The 14,639-nt window shown below is 48.4% G+C and overlaps 1 long non-coding RNA gene across 1 annotated transcript; it reads right to left on the reverse strand.

Moving 5' to 3' along the window:
• Positions 1 to 5,103: 5,103 nt before the first annotated feature.
• LOC106842531 (uncharacterized) lies at positions 5,104 to 6,746 on the reverse strand. The gene is made up of 3 exons (XR_001400955.3): positions 6,608 to 6,746; positions 5,474 to 5,589; positions 5,104 to 5,120 (listed from the first exon to the last, which is right to left on the reverse strand). It is a non-coding gene; the product is annotated as an uncharacterized lncRNA (long non-coding RNA).
• Positions 6,747 to 14,639: the final 7,893 nt, after the last annotated feature.

Raw genomic sequence — 14,639 nt, forward strand, 5'->3', positions numbered from 1 at the left:
TTTTTGTGTGTTTACTTTGTGTCCTGCTACTTTGATGAATTCATTTGTTCTAACAACTTTCTTGTGGAGTCTTTAGGTTTTTCTACCTATAAAATCATATCATCTGCAGAAAGAGATAACTTTACTTTTTTCTTTCCAATTTAGGTACCTTTTATTTCTTTTTTCTTGTCTAATTGCTCTGCCCAGAATTTCCATTATTATGTTGAATAGAAGTGGTGAAAGTGAGCATCCTTTCCTTGTTCTTGATCTTGGAGGAAAAGCTTTCAGTCTTTTATCATTAACTATGAGGTTTGCTGTGGGTTTTTCATATATGGCTTTTGTTATGTTGCAGTAGTTTCCTTCTTTTCCTATTTTATTATGTATTTTTATCATGAAAGGATATTGAGTTTTTGTCAAATGGTTTTCCTGCATCAACTGAGATGATCATGGGATTTTTTTCTTCATTTTGTTGATGTGGTGTTTTACATTGATCAATTTTTATATGTTGAATCATCCTTGCATTCCAGGGATAAATACCACTTGGTCATGGATAATCCTTTTTTACTATGCTGCTGAATTCAGTTTGCTAGTTATTTCATTGAGGACTTTTGCATCAATTTTCATAAGGGATTTTGGTCCATAGTTTTCTTTTCTCATAGTGTCTTTGGCTTTGTGTCAGGTTTATGCTGGCCATATAAAATGAGTTAGGAAGTGTTTCCTGCTCTTTGATTTTTTGGAAAAATTTGAGAAGGATTGGTATTCTTTAAAGGTTTGGTAGAATTCACCATAGAAGCTGTCGGGTCCAGGACTTTTCTTTATTGGGAGATTTTTGATTACTGATTCAATTTCCTTACTAGTTATAGGTCTATTCAGATTTTCCTTTTTTTTTTTTCTTTTTTGAGGAAGATTAACCCTGAGCTAACTACTGCCAATCCTCCTCTTTTTGCTGAAGAAGACTGGCCCTGAGCTAACATCCGTGCCCATCTTCCTCTACTTTATATGTGGGACGCCTACCACAGCATGGCTTTTGCCAGGGGGTGCCATGTCCACACCCGGGATCCGAACTGGCAAACCCTGGGCCACCAAGAAGCAGAGCGTGCGAACTTAACCACTGCGCCACTGGGCCGGCCCCGAGATTTTCTATTTCTTTTTGATTTAGTCTTGGTAGATTTTGTCCATTTCATCTAGATTACCCAATTTTTGGGAATACGGTTGTTGATAATACTCTCGTATAAATCTTTTTATTTTTGTAGAATTGGTAGTAATGTTCCCACTTTCATTTTTGATTTTAGTAGTTTGAGTGTTCTCTCTTTTTTTCGTTTCATTTAGCTAAGTACCACTTTTGTTGATCTTTTTGAAGAATCACCTTTTGGTTTCATTGATTTTGTTTTATTTTTCTGTTCTATGTTTTGTTTCTCTCTGTTCTAATCTTTATTATTTCATTCTGCTGGCTTTGAGTTTGCTTGTTCTTTTTCTAGTTCCTTAAGTTGTAAGCTTATGTTGTTGATTTAGGATCTTGTTTTTTAAATGCAAATATTTATAGCTATAAATTTCCCTCTTAGTACTACTTTTGCCCTTTCCTATAGGTTTTGGTATGTTTTATTTGTGTGTGTGTGTGTGCAAAGTTTTATATTTTTTCCTTTTTTGATTGAGATATAATTGACATATAACATTGTATTAGTTTTCAATGTACAACATAATGATTTGATGTATGTATATATTGTGAAACGATTAACAATAAAAGGAAACGATTGTTTCCTTCACATAAATATCCAGAAGTGGAATTGCTGATCACATGGTAGTTGTATTTTTAAGTGTTTTCATCTTCATTCACCTCTAAGTATTTTCTTATTTCCCTTGTGATTTCTTCGTTGATCCATTGGTTGCTTAAAAGTGTCTTGTTTAGGGTGGCATAGAGGTTAAGTTTGCATGCTCTGCTGTGGTGGCCTGAGGTTCATGGGTTTGGATCCTGGGCGTGGACCTACTCGCTGCTCACCAAGCTGTGCTGTTGTGGTGTTCCACCTACAAAATAGAGGAAAATTGGCATAGATGTTGGCTCAGGGACAATCTTCCTCAAGCAAAAAGAGGCAGAGTGGTAACAGATGTTACCCCAGGGCCAATCTTCCTCACACACACACACACAAAAGTGTATTGTTTAATTTCCACAGTTTTATGAATTTTCTAGTTTTACTTTTGTTATTGATTTCTAACTTCATGCTGTTGTACTCACAGAAGATAGTTTGCATGATATCTGCCTTTTTAAATCTATTCAAACTTTATTTATGGCCTCACATCTGGTCTGTCCTGGAAAATGTCCCATGAGACACGTGCACTTGAGAAAAATGGGTATGCTGCTGTTGGGTGGAGTGTTATGTATATGTCTGTTAGATCGAGTTGGTTTATTGTGTTGTTAGTTCTCTGTTTCCTTCCTTGTCTTTTGTCTGATTGTTCTATCCATTATTGTGAGTGGGATATTGAAGTCTCTATTATTGTAGAACTGTCTGTTTCTTCCTTCACTTCTGCTAGTTTTTACTTCATATATTTTGATGGTCGAGCATTAGGTGCATAAATGTTTATAATTGTTGCATCTTCTTGCTATATTGAACCTTTTCTTATATGTCCTGGCCATTGGCAGTTGATTCAACCATAAGCCCCCCTCCCCTCCCTGGAAATCAGGGGGTGGCACTGAAAGTTCCCATCTTCTGATCACTGGCTGGTTCTCCTGGTAACTGGCGCCCACCCTTCGGGGGAGTCTTATCACTCAGGAAATTCCAAGGGTTTTGGGATCTGTGAGCCAGGAACTGTGGGTGAAAATCAAATATATCTGAGAAAGATATTTTGGTTATCTGAATGACCAAATGTGTATATTTCTTATAAATCACGATATTTTGTTATTTTAACAGAAAGAAAGCCAAATTCTGGTTTTCTGTCAGTATAATATTTGATACTAAAGCTCTTTCTGAAAATCTTATAAATAAAGACATCAAACCTTAGCCAGCTTTGACCACTCAAATAAAATTCCTTTCTACAAACCTATAACTTTTTATATCCATACATATCCCTTATAGCTTGTCAAGGTGGCAAAAATGAGCATGTTTATTAATAGACCTAAATATATATATAGTCTTCATTACCATATAAAGAGACAAAAATACATAAAAGTATGCTTGTAATTAGTGTTTCAGTGTTTTATTTTACTAAAAAATGATTTAGGAATTGAATGAATATCAATTAACTCAATTTACAATCAGTCCAAGATTTTAGGTTACCTAAAGTTCTTGGAAACTATCTTGCAGTTGACATACTGCAAAATGTAATTATTGTTGAAATAATGTCTGTCAGAGTAATTATTCTATTTGGTTAAACATAAATTTTTCATAATCTTAAACATTAAGTGATACTAGCGTATTTGACCAGTAAACCTCTGAGTTTAGGAAGAACATAGCCAAACAGAATAAAATGTAAGCTTGTATTATACTTAATGCTGATAACTCAGAGAAGACATAGCTGTTTTTGGTAAAACAATATTAGTCATTTGCAAAAGATTTATATAAATTATGTGATACTGAATTCTTAAAGCATTTGAGTTAGTTTGCATAAGAATGCTTTTTCCCACATTGAAAGTATTAGAGGTTCAATTTCCTTAATTTGGGGGAATTTTAGGAATATTCAGTTTACATAACCTCTTATTTCTAAGATAAATAAATGTCAATCAGAATAGAGGTCCTTTAAGAGATTTATAACCTAATCTAATTTGATAATACCATCTGAAGATAAGTACTTCACAGTCAGACACTTACACATACAAACAGAATTTATAGTTTCAATTCTAAAATTTCAACCATGGGTCAAGCATACACAGAGAAAAACAACACTCAGTGTTGAACATTTCCTATCCATGAGCTGTTTCCTTCCCAGTGGGTGATACTGACCCTCTTAGTCTCAATTTCACATGCCAGTGTACAATAAGCTAATCACTGAGACACTGGGTGACTAGAGATGGAGAAGAGTTTATTCAAATTGGCCACAACAGGTGAGAGGATAGGTTCTCTCAAATCTGCCTTAAAAGAAGAAAGCAGGGGGTTTTATAGAGCTGAGGGGCTTGGGAGGAGGAGTTTCAGAGGACCAAAAGGGAAATCTGGGTTTCTTTCACTCCAGGTAAGCCCTTGGGCAACCAGACTTCTTGGCCTCAGTGGCAGCTGGGGGCTGGTTATCTGGTGATTATAACTTCCTCGAAGGCACTCTTTTTCTTCTGCAAAACAAGCTCATAAATCCTTGTGACCCTTAAGTCACCCCTCAGGTTAAACAAGAAAACAGCAAATTAACAAGATTAACTTCTTTTCATCTGTGTTTGTGTTGGGAACAAGGTTGAAGGGTAATCATGTTCTTTTTTTTTTCTTTTTTGTGGCAGATTAGCCCTGAGCTAACTACTGCCAGTCTTCCTCTTTTTGCTGAGGAAGACTGGCCCTGAGCTAACATCCATGTCCATCTTCCTCCATTTTTGGTAATCATGTTCTTATTAAATATTTACAGTAACACTCAGGTAACTGACTTCATGGGCATGAATTCTTAACTGATTTGAGTTCAAAATACACAAACAGAAAAGAGTAGCAAACTAGATGCTCCATTGTCTTTCACCAACAGGGACAAGACCTCTATAAACCATTAAATCCGTTTGGTCGCCTCCTCCCATGGCTCCCTTGCTAATGTGTGTGCTCTGATAGGTGGCACCTAGGTCACATGCCTGCTCGGTGGCAGCAAGGGAGTTTGCTTTTGAAGACCCTTATGTACATTGGGCCTTCCTGGATAATTCAGGATGATCTCCCCGTTTCACGATCAGCTGATGAGCAACTGTAATTTCATCGGCAGTCTTAATTCCCCTTAGCCACGTAACCTAATATAGTCATAGGTTTTGGGGATTGGGATGGGGACATCTTTGGGGGCCGTTATTCTGCCTACCACATTGCCACATACAAAATCATACTCAGCCTGTTTAAAGATCCCCTCAAGTTCCAACTCTACAGCATCAGTTTGAGAGCCAGGACGCCATCATTTAAATCAGGTCCAGCAGTGGATGAGGCTCCTTGAGTATAATTTCTTAAGTGCAGCTCCTCAGGTAGAGTTTCTCTGCATCCAAAGGCCTGTGAGCAAAAAGGCGATGTTATCTGCCCCCACATGCCCAACATACAGTGGTGGGACAGGCATGGGACAACCACGGTAGACACGCCTGTTCACAAAGGGGAGGAACGGGCACAGAGGAGTCACTGGTCTAGGGCAGTTTTCAAATCCAGCTGGGCGAACTTGGAAGGCCCTTGATTAGGGTTCATTCCTAACCTGTCTGAGAGTGATTCTCCGTGAGGTAAAGGAGAGGAGCAAAGGTTTTTCCAGAAGTCCTTCCCAGTGATTTTCCCCTTAGAGTCTTGTATCAGCTCAGGCCGCCATAACAGAATGCCATGGGCTGAGGGGCTGAAACAACAGAAATGTATTTTCTCACACTTGTGGTGGCTGGAAGTCCAAGGTCAAGGTCCAGCAGGGTTGGTTTCTGATGAGCCTGCTATTCCTGGCTTGCAGATGGCTGCCTTCGTGCTGCGTCCTCACATGGCCTTTCCTCTGTACATGGGGAGAGAGAGAGAGTTCTCAGGTGTCTCTTCTTCTTAAAAGGACATCAGTTATACTGGATTAGGGCCCCAGCCTCATGACTTCATTTAACCTTAATTACCTCCTTAAAGTCCCTTTCTCCCAACACAGTCACAATGGGGGTTAAAGGCTTTAACATGTGAATTGGGGGTTGGGGAGGGACACAATTCAGTCCATAACAGATCTCAATGGCCAGAGCTGGGTCATGGCTCCCGGCTGCCAGGAGGCTGGGGAAGTGGGGAACAGGATTGCTTAGACCAATCATGTCCCATTAATCCCGGGATGATGCCCTGGACCTAGTTGGAATTCTGTTAGCAAGGACAGACGGGGCTGGGTGTGAGGTGGACAGATGACAGGGTCTGCCACACCACACACAGGCATGCTCCTGACCCGCCATTTCGTCACACTCCATGAGCCCCGCGACACGAGGGCAGACTCACTCTGCCCCCTGCCCCCCAGGAGACTTGTCCTGGGTCTCGAGCCCTAGACCCCCATGCACAGGTCTGTCCCGGGCCTTCCAGGCCTGGTCCTCCTCAAGCCTTTCAAGTTTGTGGGCCACCGTCTCCTTTCCGTACACTCCTTAAATTACCCAGATGCTTCCTGTTGCTTACATTCAAAGAATACTACTAAATACTCATGTAAAAACTACTAGTAATAACGTGCGAGATATATTTCTATTTCCCGTTTTGCTACATAGTCTTCCTGTTCATAATTTGAGTGTCATAGATCGCAGACAGTCTTCTTGCCAGAGGCATGATTGTCATTTATGTACCCTTTCTTCTATTGCCAAACATCTCCACTCATTTTATATAATAAAGACCCAGAAATAGGACCACTGGTCAACTGGTATGAATATTTTTATGACTCTTGATATATCCAAGAGGATTGTGATAAATTATACTCTCACCAGCAGTTGTTTTTTAAAATCACATCTCACTATATATTTTTAATTTAAAATAATGAAAAATGTTTACTTTTTCTTTTCACATACCTCAATTCCCAAGTTAGAAAATTCCCGTCAAACCACATGTCCCAAGTTCTGGTTTGGGGATATGGGAACGTGGTGAGAAGGGAGGTCAAGAAAGGGATGATCAAGGGGCCGGCCCCGTGGCCAAGTGGTTAAGTTCACGCGCTCCGCTGCAGGCGGCCCAGTGTTTCGTTGGTTCGAATCCTGGGCGCGGACATGGCACTGCTCGTCAGACCACGCTGAGGCAGCGTCCCACATGCCACAGCTAGAAGAACCCACAACGAAGAATACACAACTATGTACCGGGGGGCTTTGGGGAGAAAAAGGAAAAAAAAAAAAAAAAAAGAAAGGGGTGATCTTTTATTTGCTATCATAGCTACATACTTACACACGCATGTGCCTGCATGCACACGGGCACATTGTACACGCACGCACACTCACGCAGGCACCAGCAGTTTACTCTCAGTGTGTTTGAGCTGTTATAACAAAATACCACAAACTGGGTGGCTTATAAACAACAAAAATTTATTTCTCAAGTTTTAGAGGCTGAAAGTCCAACATCGAGGTGCCAGCAAATTCGGTGTCTGGCGAGAGCCTGCTTCCTAGGCTGTCTTGGTCTGTAACCCTACTTGGTGGTAGGGGCAGGGAGCTGTCCCGAGCCGTTTTTATAAGGTCGCTAGTCCCATTCGCGAGGTCCGCCCTTCTCACTGACTCACCTCCCAAAGGCCACCTCCTAACACCATCACACTCGTCACCAGGTTTTCACCATCTGAACTTGAGGGACACAGACATTCAGACCAGAGCCATTCCCGTGTGGGGTCCCTAAAGGGCTAGAATGAGGGTACTGAGGACTGAGGCGCACTTAACTGGAGGAGAGCAGAAGCTCCAGTGTGGCCACGTCATCCTCTGAGTCTCTCTCTGGCTTCTTGTATTATGTCATCCTTGACCCAAAAGTCCCTGCTGCTCCGAGTTTCAAAAGTTTTAACCCCTGGTCCAGGAGCAGAGGTTGATTATGGGACTGGAAATGAAGGTTCAGCGAGAAGCCTCAGAAGAGGTGAAGGCGAGTGAGTTTGGCTAAATCCCAAGGCGTGGAGCCGCCTGGAGCTGGCAGGTGGCGGCTGGAGGTCTGGTCCTGATGCAGAGCCACGCACGGAACTGGGTGCAGCACCTGCCCTGGGGGTTGAGCTGAGTAGCAACTTCAGGAAGCAGTTATGGGTTGTGTCTTTGTTGTGCCTCTCTTCTGTTTTTCCTAAAACTTTAATAAAATCTTGTTACTGTCCCTACAACTCTGTGTGTGTGTGTGTATAGGGGGAAGAGGATGGAGTTTGGCCCATATTTCTGAAGCAGTAGTCAAGGGGGGTCCTATCCCTACTCCAAAGCTGGGTGGGGAATTAGCCAAGGCCACTGCTGGGAAGAGCTGCTCTTCTCCAGGGCCACCAGCATTTTGGGCTGGGGGGTGAGGAACAGTTCTCCAGAAATAACCTGGGATGGCTCCTGAACATGCAGGAGCCCTCCGGGGACAACTCAGAGGCAGCTGAGGAACTCTGAGGGTGGTGCTCTTATGTTGGCCAATGGGCACATGTACCATAATAATTGGGGTAAAAAAATGGAAAGGGTGAGTCTGGACACCTGTCCTATGGGGCTAGGTAGAATTGGGGATTGGCAGTGAACACGACACACTGACTGCCCTCAGGGGGCCTACAGTCTGCGCGCAGGGTGCAGACTCGTAACAGTTCCGACAGTGGCAGGACAGGAGAAGCACTGGGTGCTGTGGGGGCTCATGGGGTGGGCCCTGAGCCAGTAACTTTCCGGGAGGAAGTCTTCTAGGTGAGGCTGGAAGGAAGAGTGGACAGAATATTTTTCAGGTAGATGTTTTCTGTGTTTCCAGAGCCAAAGGAGGGCCAGGCATGCTGGGGAGCTGAAGTGGTGCCTCAGGGCTTAGCCCAGACAGAGGCTGTGAGGGGCAGGGACGCCTGGGAGCGGGGAGGGCCAGTGAAGAGCCTAACAAGCTAAGACATTTGGGGTTTAACCTGAGGGCAGTGGAAGGCCGTGGCCAGGTTTATGCAGTGGAGTGAGCTGATCAGAGTTGGAATCTGGAATGATTCTTTTAATGCCCCGTACCCAAGGCCACAGGCCGCATCTCAAAAGCACTGCAGTTGCTCTACACATGACACTAGAATTGTTCTACTCTTGGTGTCCATCACAGATTATTCCTCTCCATACAGCCCATGTGGAAAGACCTTTTCTCGCAGGGGGCGGGGGTGGGCTACCTAGATTTCTCCCAAGAAGCTGCTCCCTGAGTACTACCCAGGCATTCAACTCAGTAGCTCATGAGCAAGTCATGTTCAATGCAGGCCTTTAGGATTTGGCTCCCAAGCCCTGCTCCCCCACAACCTGTGCTCATGTGGGAGGGAGGCGAGACAGCTCTGCACAGGACCTGTGGCTGAGATGTGGCTGTGAGGTCAGGGACCTAAGTTAGACAGCCCATCATCAGGTGGTCACAGCTAGTCATCATTGTATACATAGACGGGATGGCAACTCTGTGGCAGGTGAGCGTCCTCCCTGTCCCAGTCCTTGGCAGACATTACCAATCCATTGCATCACTTTCATACTGAGTCACCCCAAAGCTGCAGACAACCACGATCAATCAGAGCTGTTACCTGGGCTGAAGCTAATTTGCCAGTCTTGACCCAGAAACAGACTGAATCCAAAGGTCAGGTGACTCTGAGTCAGAAGCCAGGCAGGACAGCAGCGGTCAGCACACAGCAGGAATTTCAAAAGCCCTGAGGTGAAGGGCAGGGCAGGGCTGGTCCGACTGGCCAAGCACTGCGGGAAAGGTGATGATTCACGTTCGTCCAGAACTTTAGTTTACGAAGCACTTTCACTAAATGCCCACAACTCTTGAGGTAGAAATTACTCACCTCCATATTATAGATGAGGAAGTGGAGGCCCAGTGAAGCGAATCCACCTGGGGTCACCAGTGTGGCAGCTACTGTTTTGGTCTACCTGGCTGACTCGCTTCCTCTGGGGTAACAGGCCTGTGCCTCGGGACCACAGGTAAGCACAAGACATAAGGTCAGATTCTGTCTCCTGAAAATTTACCCTTGAGCTGAGACCCACTGGGAGGGAAGCAGCTGGAGCTGAGCCAGATGGTGGTGGTGTGCTGGTGGATGCTGGAGCACAGCTTGGGGAGGCGGGGTGACTAGGGACCCGGGAGGCTCTGGTTTGTAGCATTTGCTCATTCCCGGGGCTGTGAATACTGGTGCTTTGGCCTAGTTCAAGCTACAGCATGGCATCATTGAACACAGAGTTGAGAAGTGATGAGCCAGTAGGAGCCAGCTGCAGCTCTCCGATGGCAGTGCCCCAGAGGCCTGGTCGGTCAGCTCTCCCTGCTGTTCTTTGAGCCACACAGGCTGGTTCCTGCCTGGGTCGAGTTCGCGCTGTTGCCTGCAAGTGAAGGGCCTGAGAACCCTCACTGAACTCGTGTGTGGGTCGGTCTCAGGGCCTGCGTTGTGGCTTCCAGCTCCTTCATCTTTCTTCCCCACCCCACTGCTCCCTCAAGGGAAGGGTGACAAGGCCAAGCAGGTGGTAGGAATCCCAAGCACCAAGCCAAGGACCTGGAGACAGGAGCCCTGCAGGGGTGGGGATGGGAGGCAGTCACCCTTCTAAGACCCCACCCAGGAGCCCCATCTCCCTGCTCTCCCTCCAGCAGCCCCTTCCCTCCCCGGAGGGCCTCACAAACAAGGCTGGGCAGTGGCTGCCACTTGCTGTGCGTAGGTGATATTGGCTTTCTGGGAGTGGCCAGGGGCCCAGAAGAGCTGGGAACAGGGACCAGGAATGGGTTCAGGGGGAAGGTCCCCTCCCTTTGCCAGTCACTAGACCCGATCTGTGTCTCATTCTGGGTCACGGGGCAGAAGCTGGAAGTGACTGCAGACACTTTGCAGAGGCACACACGTGGCCTAGGGAGAGGCAAAAGGTTTTGATACCTCTAGAGTCGGGCAGGATGGCAACCCACGCTTGTGCCCTGTCCAGCCCACTGCCACCTGCTCTCGCTGGCCCGTGACCCAGGGGACACTGCACAGGTGCCTTGGCGGTGACCCGACTCTGCCCTGCGCTCCTGTCTAGAAGCCCTGGTGAGTTTTCAGCAGCGATGTTCTGGGAGTCATTTGTTTAGGAAACTGGCCTTGGCTGTTCTCATGACAACAAAGAACAGGCGCTGCCGCCTAGCGTCTGGGTAGCAGCAGGACTCCGGCCTGAAGAGCAGAGACGCCGAGTCTGCAGGAGACCTGGTGACGGCTGCCGGCTCGGCTGGCTCCCTCAGGGTTGGGGACAGGTGCGGCTGGGTGGACAGTAATGAATGGGTGGTATTCCCTGTCCAAGGGCAGCAGCCACTGCGGAGCTCCAGGAAGTGGTCCCTCGTGGCCAGAAATTCTGATTTTTAAAGAGAAGCCTGTTTCCAAAATTTTATGTGAAATCTCTTGACTTTTAAGTGCTGGCAACTAGTTACATTTTTAAAAATGAAGTGGGTCATGGGGCTGGCCCCGTGGCCGAGTGGTTGGGTTCGCGCGCTCCGCTGCAGGCGGCCCAGTGTTTCATTGGTTCGAATCCTGGGTGCGGACATGGCACTGCTCATCAAACCATGCTGAGGCAGCGTCCCACATGCCACAACTAGAAGGACCCACAACGAAGAATATACAACTATGTACCGGGGGGCTTTGGGGAGAAAAAGGAAAAAAGTAAAATCTTAAAAAAAAAAAAAATTAAGTGGGTCAAACTAAACACATCTTCAGGCCACTGTCTGCAACCTCTGGTCTTGAGCCTAAGTGGAAATCCCTTGCTCACCTCGGGGGGGCTTCCCAACTGCCCTTTCTAGTACCTCCCGCGGCCACCTGCAGCTGTGCTCCCCTGAAGCCCCCTCCAGTGTGGGCCAATTCTCCACGTGACCCCGAGGGGGCTGAGCCACCCCTTGCTTCCAGACCCTGTGGCTCCCCGCTTTGAAGGTCACAGTGTGAGACTGGACCCTGCCGTGTGTCCCTGCTGCAGTTCTCCATGGGCCCTCCAGGCCCTCCTCTCCGATCCTTGCCGACTGTAGCCCTTGCCCCAGACCACTGCCGTCCTATCTGTGCTGATTTCAAGGCTTCCCACATGCTGGCCTCTCTGGCCCTTGACTTCCTCTCCTCCAGCAATATTCTCTCCCACCCTCCACGTCCCCATGTCCCCCTCACCCAACTTCGACTCTGAAGCCCACCACTGTCGTCACTCTCTTGCACCACCGCACCACCCTCTTGCTCACCTGACTTTCCTGGCCCAGCTCCCATGGGCGCTGACTCCCCTCTCATGCACCCCAACTCCGCACCTAGCTGGCCCAGCCTCACCACAACTCCTGCCACTAACCTCAGGCGGGAATTGGGTGCACCCCAGGGCACGGACTGGTGTAGCCTTGCTCCCTCTCTTGGAGATCTCTAGTCCCCCTTCTCCCTCACCTCAAAGCCCCCACCCCTGGTGGTCCTGCTCACTTCCACTCACTAGCAAAACATCACTCGACAGAGGCGCCCACAACCCCCACTCACCCCAGGCCTCCACCCAGGTAGGCTGCCTCTGCGTCTCTGAGAATGGGCCCCTACTCCCACCCAGCATCTAGGCCCACCCAGAGCCGCACGGCTCTTGTTCAAGCTAGAGACCCTCCTCAGCTCCTGTCTCACTCTGAGTAAAAGGACTGCTCCAGCGGCCTGGAAGGCTCTACACAGCCTCAGTCCGTGGCCATGCCATCCTTCCTGCTCGGTCACTCTGCTCCCACCTTGTAGGCCTTCTACTTCCTCAGACACACACTCCCCCCTGCTATCCCCCTGAGAAGGCGCATGGCTCCCTCTGTCACCTCCTCCAGCTGTGCTCAGATGCCACCTTCTATTGAGGCCTCTCTGGCCGCTCCATTTAAACTGTGCATTCTGGAAATGGATGGTGGTGATGGTGGCCCAACATTGTGAATGTCCTTAACGCGACTGCATCGTACACTTAAAAATGGGTACGACGGTAAATTTTATGCTAAGTTCTATTTTACTACAAAAACAAACTGCACACTCCACTCCCAGCCCTATTTTCCTCTGTTTTATCCATTTATTTCCTGCCTCCTCCTGCAGAACATCAGCTTCACGAGGGCAGGGACTTGAAAGTTTTCTTCAGTGACATGTCCATCCAACACCTGGAACAGTGCCTGACGCCCACTGGGAGCAGACAGTCGGTGTCTCTCGAATGAGCAACACACGGCCTTCTACTTAAACTGTCACCAGGAAAGGGGCTGGGACTGTGGGGACATCCCTTCCAGAGTTGCCTCCACTCACCGCCACCATCAACAGGTCAAACATAGTTTGAAAGGGGTCCTGAAAGTGGCCTTGAAACAGTTTATGCCCCAAACGTAGATGCTCTGCCAGTCCTGCTGGCCTGTGGGTCCCCAGGGCAGTCAGGGACTGTCAGGACACAGCAGGCAATGTGAAGTAACGAGCAGGACAGGAAAGACAACCTGGAGCACACCTGTCCACTTAAGGGGGCAGAGCCCAGGAAGCATGGCAGGATGCCCTTCCAGCGAGTGAGGCACTCCTGGTCAGCTGCGTCCTGGCAGCTGAAGCTATGGGATCTCAGAGCTGTTTCTTCAGCTTATTTGTAAATGGGGACAGTACCTTCTCAGGGAATCGTGAGGATGAGTGAGAAAAATCATGCAACGCTAGCACACTGGAGCTGCAGGACACAGGGCACAGAGATGTTCGAGGAGGCATGCTCACATTAAACCCTAGGTGTTTGCTGACACCCAAGCAGGGGCCACAGTATCCTGCCCATGGGCCCGCTCAGGACACGGATGCTCCACGAGGAAAGGTGTATTCCCTAGAGAAGCCTCCAGAGGGCGCCATCATCACAGCTCTGAGCGGTCTGTGCCAAGTCCTGCTGCCAGGTGCACCTGCCTACCTCTGTGCCAGGGCAAAGCCACTGTGGCTTTGCAGATGCAGGGGACTCCCACGACCACGCCCCATCTCAGGCAGGACCCCACACACAACAGGAAGCCCGGGCCTCACCCTTACTCAGGGGATCTTACCCCATCACCTGTGGCCCAGCACCCAACGCTCTTGTGGAGGTGGCAGAATTCAGCCTTCTCACCCCTCTGTCAACCACTGAGACCCCAGAGGCTCAGAGAAGTAGGCAGCACATGGGCATGTGTGCGAGCTCAGGGCTGGAAGTCACACAGCTACTTGGGCTGGCATCTGCCATTTCTGGGAGGAGGAAGGCAGGGAATTGGGAGATCCCCCTGCAAAACTGGAGTGTTCACAACAGGGGTGACCATTACCCCATCACTGGCCCCAGGGCAGCTGTCTCACCGGTGCCGGTCTGAACTCCCCCTCCACAGGCAGCTCCTGGAGTTGGAGGCTGGACAAGATGGACTTCAGCCCTGGCAGCCCACCCCCTGCTGCCAGACATGTTGTGCGCCCTGGTGTGGGTTCTGTCATACGTGTTGGTGGCCTTGGGCAAACAAGACCCATCCCTGGCCTCAGCCCATTTACCTGTTAACTGAGGGGGGGGCGGTGTCACACTAGATTGCCCCTCCCATGGCCTGAGGTCATTAGTATCCCAGAGAGCAGGGCAAGTTCCATGGTGCAGGTTAAAGGCCACCCAGCAATCAACCCGAGGCAGGAAGTTGGGGGCCTGCCCCATGCCTGCCACCCAGGTCAATAGCAGCACTGCCTTTCCAGGAACACGTGTGAACTAGGCAGGCGGCCTGCCTCTGATGGGGCCCCCTCCTACTGAGGTAGGCACAGCGCAGGGGAGGGGCATGGCTCCCCAGTCACAGCCTGTAGGAAGTGGGGTGGGGGAGGACTAGGCTACAGAGTTTCTGAGTGAGCACCCTGGAGCAGGCACCTCTGAAACAACACAGATGCCCAGGCAGAGATTCTGGCCCTTTCACTCTCGGTGCCCCCAGAGGGGACCTGCTGACCCACTCGTGCGTGCGTGGCAGGCAAGTGGGGGCAGGGTGGGGGGCTCGCCAGGGGGAACCAGCAGGCCCTGGAAGTCT

This window comes from Equus asinus, chromosome 6 (assembly GCF_041296235.1).
Source record: "Equus asinus isolate D_3611 breed Donkey chromosome 6, EquAss-T2T_v2, whole genome shotgun sequence".
Lineage (NCBI taxonomy): Eukaryota > Metazoa > Chordata > Mammalia > Perissodactyla > Equidae > Equus > Equus asinus.